The sequence below is a fragment of the Prionailurus bengalensis genome, unplaced genomic scaffold (genome assembly GCF_016509475.1).
Source record: "Prionailurus bengalensis isolate Pbe53 unplaced genomic scaffold, Fcat_Pben_1.1_paternal_pri Un_scaffold_93, whole genome shotgun sequence".
Lineage (NCBI taxonomy): Eukaryota > Metazoa > Chordata > Mammalia > Carnivora > Felidae > Prionailurus > Prionailurus bengalensis.
In genome coordinates, this window is record NW_025091190.1 from 99,713 (window position 1) to 105,591 (window position 5,879).

At 55.2% G+C, this 5,879-nt stretch overlaps 1 long non-coding RNA gene across 2 annotated transcripts; it reads left to right on the top strand.

Annotated features, from left to right (window-relative positions):
• The first annotated feature begins 2,339 nt into the window (after positions 1-2,339).
• Positions 2,340-5,430, top strand: LOC122478559. Of its 2 annotated transcripts, XR_006296095.1 has the most exons (3): positions 2,340-2,475; positions 3,511-3,642; positions 4,701-5,430. It is a non-coding gene; the product is annotated as an uncharacterized LOC122478559 (long non-coding RNA). The 2 variants fall into 2 exon arrangements; XR_006296094.1 differs by lacking the exon at positions 2,340-2,475 and having other exon boundaries at positions 2,593-3,642.
• Positions 5,431-5,879: the final 449 nt, after the last annotated feature.

Consider the following 5,879-nt stretch of genomic DNA (forward strand, 5'->3'; position numbering starts at 1 on the left):
ATACAATTAAAAACTTCTGTTTGTATGAAATGAGAATATCCCAGGATTCATATCAGATGGCTGTAAACTACCTACTTAACGTTATGTGATTTTTCCATAAGAAGCTTATTTGGCGTTTCTTTCTTTACAGAAATATCTTTATTTTAAAATATTTTATTATAATAAAATTTATATGCTAACCCTTAATAATAATATTCCTAATAGATTACTCACGCCGCCAATGCCACCTCGCCACCACCGCCGCTATGACTCTCTAGCGTGTAGTTCTGAACTCTGTTTCTTGGTAAAACTGCGAGGTAGGAATTGTTTGTTGGCTTTGAAACCAGGGGCGGATCAAGATGAGTGCTGGACACTTTGGTAATGATGTCATTTAGGAAAAGGCATCGGGTTTCTTTCTTAGTTTCTATTCAATTTGGAAGGCTTAGCTCTATCACTGTCATTTTCTGGTGACATGACTGAGCGTGTTTGCTGAGCCTCAGAGGCTGTGCCACATGCAAGGGTACTGGGGCGAGCGGCCCTCAATCCTCCACCTTCCTTGTCGGGCGCTGGTTTGCTCTGCTGCCCAGTGACAGTCCTGGATGTGAGCAGTGTCCCCCCTCTGCCTTGTCCTCAAGACTGCTACATCAAGGCCTGCAGAGGGTGGGGACTTGAGGGCCACAGGCCCAGCCCTGGGGACCTTGGCCGTGGGGCCAGTGCTGGGGTTCAGTCAGGGTCTGGCTGGCTTCAGCTGCCCTTATGCGTCCTCATGGCCAGCGCACCTGTGACAGGTGTGTGCTGTCAGTAATTTGGTTGGGGTGATGATATATGGAAATGTCCAATAGCTTGCTTTTAATGTAAGCTGTTCAGCAAGATTTTCCTATCTTACGGAAAGCCTTTTTGCTGATGCTATTAGAGTAATCGCCGATAGACCAAGTTTTGAATTCTGTAGCAAAATCCCAGAGAGAGGACGTGAACGTGCTCAGGTCTCTGCTCATCCCTCAGCTTTTACTTAAAAGGACCTGGCTGTCACTTCTTGTTCCTATTTACATCTGATTTCTCCCAAAGCGGGGGAGTTGGAGGTGGAGAGAGGGAGCTGCGGTGTTCTTAGAACGCGCACCTGTTGGGGCAGCTGGGAGGCTCCGTCGGTTAAGCGTCCAATTCTTGGTTTCGGCTTAGGTCATGATCTCATGGTTCGCGAGTTCAGGCCCCACGTCAGGCTCTGTGATGACAGCGTGGAACCTGCTTGGGATTCTGTCTCTCTCCTGCTCACACACACATTCTCTTTCTCAGAATAAAACAACAGAAACAGAAAGCAAGCATGTGTCGTGCTCAAGAGGAAGCTCTAGGTTTGGCAGGCTTCTCACTGAAAGGTCTGAAACTTTCCTCAAAGAGTCGTTAAAAACCATTTGTGAAGCTGAAGAGCCTGGTTTAGTTGCCACTCAGTTTTAGCCTCTTGACAGGAATCCGGTTTTCGCTGGCATCTTAGTGATTCAAATTTGACAGATTCTATTTTTTTCCCTTTCAGGCAGATTTCAAACTGATGTGTGATAACGCGATGACCTACAACAGACCAGACACCGTGTACTACAAGTAGACCAAGAAGATCCTTCACGCAGGCTTTAAGATGAGCAAAGTAAGAAACCCACGGCAGCAGGGAGCCACAGAGACGTGAGTTCCCCTCTGTCTCGATGCCTACACAGAGCCCCACCCCCACTGACTGACATGCTTCCACCAGTCCATCACTGGCAGTGGCGCGGAGCTTCTGCTCTAGGGTACACATCCCAGGCCACCCTCCCCTCCAGGTGCTCTCTCTCTCTCTCTCTCTGCTCCTGCGCCAGCTGGAATGTCTTCTTTAGGGTTGGTGGAAAGTGCTGGATCTGTTGATCTAAGTGTGGGTGTCTGATGGATTGCAGCCAGACTGTGATTTGTTTTACGTGGCTGCCTCACTGAGTCCGGACAGGACGTCTTGGCCATCCAGAGTGGCTTCCCAGATCTGTCCCACGAGCCAGGTTGCATGTGTCACGCATCTAGGACCAGTGCCTTGTACCTGATCAGCCTGTAGGTGAGGTGAGGGCCACTGTGCCCTCTGGCCCGTCCCCCTCTGCCAGCCCCGAGTGCTCCCAGCCAGTCGGCCGCGCCTGTGGTGCTGAGTCCCACCTACACCTGCCGCGGTAGCACCATGGGAGCCCGCTGTTAGGCCAGGCGAGGCTGCTGCTGTCCACATCCAACCCATCGCCATGGCGCCTCGGCTGTGAGGCAGAGGTAAAGGCCTGCTGCCCTGTCCTTTTTGATTCTAGGAGCGGCTGTTAGCTCTGAAGCACAGCATGTCGTTTATGCAGGACATGGATTTTTCTCAGCAGGCAGATCTTCGGGGCAACGAAGACACAGCTTTTGAGGAGCTCGTTCCTGAAGCAGCACCTGTACAAGTTGAAACTGCCAAGGAATCCAAAAGGAAGTAGAGAAGTTATCAGGTATCGGGAAACGCACCTCAGGAATGTGAGTGAGGGTGAGCCTGTGCTGGCGCCCGTGTCTGCGGAGTAGCTCGTGGACCCCCCCCCCCACCCACCCCACCTGCTGGAAGGAGCCTGGTCCCCAGAGGCTGCATGTGAGCTCTGGTCTCAGGTATTTCCAGGCAGCTGGCCGGCAACCTGGACCAGCCGGGCCTTGTCACGCTAACGGACCTGGGGGCACAAGGGCTGGACCGCCCCTGCCAGCCATACGCAGGCTCTGTTCCAGGTGTGACACTGCTGTTCCCATACGTGTGTTGCAGTGATTGTTGGCCCTTCACTCTGAAGAAGTTCCCTCCTATGCAGGACACTTGTTGGTGGCCTGGCTTGGCTGTCCCTGAGCGGGGGACATAGCTGTGCTGTGTTAGGCAAGTGACACGCTTTGGGCGGGGTTTCATTCTCATCATACCCGACCCCCCCAACTCCTGCAGCCATCCACCCTGGGCCAGGGAGGGGGTGCTTCTTGCAGGCTTGGGATCCGCAGGCAGAATTTGCTCCCACAGCTCCTTGGATGGAATCTGTCCATGTGCTTCTGGAACCTTCCACAGGAGAGACCACATCCGTTGGGTGCTGCACCCAGCGACCCTTGGCTGTTCAAATAAAGCTCTTCTCTGTGTGGGGTCTGAGGCCACCTGCCGAAGGCTCGGGATGCCCCTTTTGCCTCATGACCTGTGCTCCCAGCTCACCCTTGTTTCTGGTGTCTCCACGCTCCATGGAGCTTTGCCTCTTTTTCCAACGGTGCCTCGAATGACATTGTGAGTAGTGAGGTTGCCGTCAGGTTGCTCTTAGATCGACTCAGGTGTGCAGCTGAGACACGAGACACCTCCAGCGGCCGTTTGGGTCTCCCTTGCTGTTCGTGGAGGCCTCGCGTATTGCTGCAGTTACAGCCATGAGGACAGGGTCAAGGAGTACTTCATGCCTCTGCTCCCAGCCCATGGTGACCTTGGGGAGTGGTAGGGACTGACTGTGGTGAGGTGGGAGCAGCACGTGCCCCGGTGACATGTGTGGTGTTCTTGCCTCGCAGCTGCACGTTTGAGCTGGAAGGAAGTGCCTGCAGCCTGACTGACAGCACGGCAGAGGAGCACGTGCTGGCCTTGGTGGAGCACGCAGCTGACGAGGCTCGGGACAGGATCAGCCGGCTCTCACAGGGGGCAAGGTAGCGTCAGGGGTGTCAGGGCAGAGCTCGTGTCCCGCAGGCTCTCTTTGGGTCCTGTCACCAGCTCCATCTCTGGGGTGCCTCGCGAGCAGGACCCTCCCAGAAGTGGTGTGTGTTACGGGGTCGCTGCAGGCAGGCTCGCCCCGTAGTGGGGATGTTGCCCACCGGCGGATGGACGTCAGGCCTGCCAGTCATCTGCGCTGCAGCCTCCCTCTTCTCCTGGTTGCTTGTGTCTCTGTACGCCTCTGCAGGACCTACACGAGGCACAGGCAGAGCACAGGGGCTCCTGGCTGTCCTCCAACCTCAGCTCCCTGTCCAACACCTCCCCCTCCAGTAGGGACCAGCACCACCTGGGTAAGGTGGCCCCGGGACTTTGTGGGCTGCTCCCTCTGCAGGGTGCCCCTGCCCCTGGGGCGCTGAGACCGCCCTCTAGTCGGGCAGCTGCACGGGGCTGAAGCGTGTGAGTGGAAGTCACTTGGGGTTAGGAATCGTGGGGAGTGGCCGTGAGACATGGCCGGCCCTGTGTCATGAGGAGCCCCAGCTGGCTACACCCCAGGGACCTTGGAAGGGGCAGAACGAGCCTCAGACGCTGAGTTCAACTCGGGGAACGTTTGTTTCTTTCTGCCATTCCCGATTTTAGTCCTAACACAGAGTGTCAACGAGTGTGTCGATCCTCCGGGGCCCTGAGGGGAGAGCAGGCGGCCTGGGGCCTTCTGTGTTTACTGAGACAGAGCGGGCAGGTGTGTGGGCCCCACCGGGATTTCAGTCCCACCAGGAAGGGAACCAAACGCTTCCTGGCTCCTTGAATTTACTCCCTTACTTCCCCATGCTGCTGTTGTAGTTCCCAGATAGAAGGTCGGGCTCGCGAAATAACGTCTTGACGTTGTGGGCTCGGGGGTGCTCGTCCATGGTGGAGGTTTGGCTGAGTAACAAGCGGGCTCTATGGCTGAGTTGTGGTTTCACTAACCGCCGTCACTAGGACACGTTTTCGGCCCGGTGTGAACCGCGACGTGTGTGTGGATCCACTGTGTGAACACCTGTCTTTCCCACAATTGCAGGAAGTCCTTCTGGCCTCAGCATCGGGGAGCAGCCAGAGGTGACCCACGACCCATACGAATTTCTTCACTTTCCAGAACCTGCAGCCTCTGCAAAGAGCTAGCCTTGTAGATAGACTTCCGTTAGTTTTTTATTTTTTTATTTGTGTGTACAGAGTTTTTGTCGTGAGACAGAGACTTTCGTTTTGTCCCCTCTGGCGTGCGGGAAGCAGCCCCGGGGAGGTGGGGAGGTGTCTCTGGCATCATGTCAGCCACACGCGGATCCCGTGTTTCTGTGGGTAGCCCCGTGAATCCTGGACAGTGGACAGCACACATAGAGGTGTGTGACTGGGTGGGGTTGAGCCGTTGTGCTTTGTCTCTTGAGCTTTGAGGGGTCTGTAAAGCTCCTCTCTGTGGCTGGCCGGGACATACCATCCTGCCCCAGCTTCCTTCCCGAGCACCCCCTGGGAGGCAAGAGATGCCCACGTTGAGGGTCCTGTGTGCTGTTTGCCCTGCCCGCCCTCCCCGCAGTCCCCACATTTCCGAAGCAGGTCAGGGCGGGGCCGCACCCTCCTGGCCTGGGATAGGCTCTGTGCTGGGCGAGGCCTGCCTTCTGCTGGAAGCTGACACTGCCCCCTGACGACAGTGATGTGCTGTGTCCATAGACTTTTTTAATCTGGATGTGTTTACTGGATGCTTGTTTACATTTGCAAAATGTAGAGATCTCAATAAAATACAGAGCGATTGCATGTAATTGTTTGCAGCCCCATAGGTGTCCACTTCTTTGTTTGTTTTTTTTAATTTTCTTCAACGTTTATATTTGAGAGAGAGCACAAGAGAGGGAGGGGCCGAGAGAGAGGGAGACACAGAAACGGAAGCAGCTCCAGGCTCCGAGCTGCCAGCTAAGAGCCCGACATGGGGCTGGAACTTACAAACCGTGGGATCATGACCTGAGCCGCAGTCGGACGCTCAACCACCCTGAGCCCCCCAGGCGCCCCTGTAAGTGTCCACTTCCAAGTGACTTTTCAGCAAGAACCTTTGTCACAGGAGGTCAGCAGCGTCCGTTCCGGCTGCTCACCCTCTCGCGTTTACTCTGTGTCTGGCCCCGTTCTCCGCCCGCAGTGTGTCTCTCTTACCCACCCTGCACAACTTCCAGGTGGCTTCCTTTTTGAAAACAGAATTGGAAGGGCGCCTGGGCGGCTC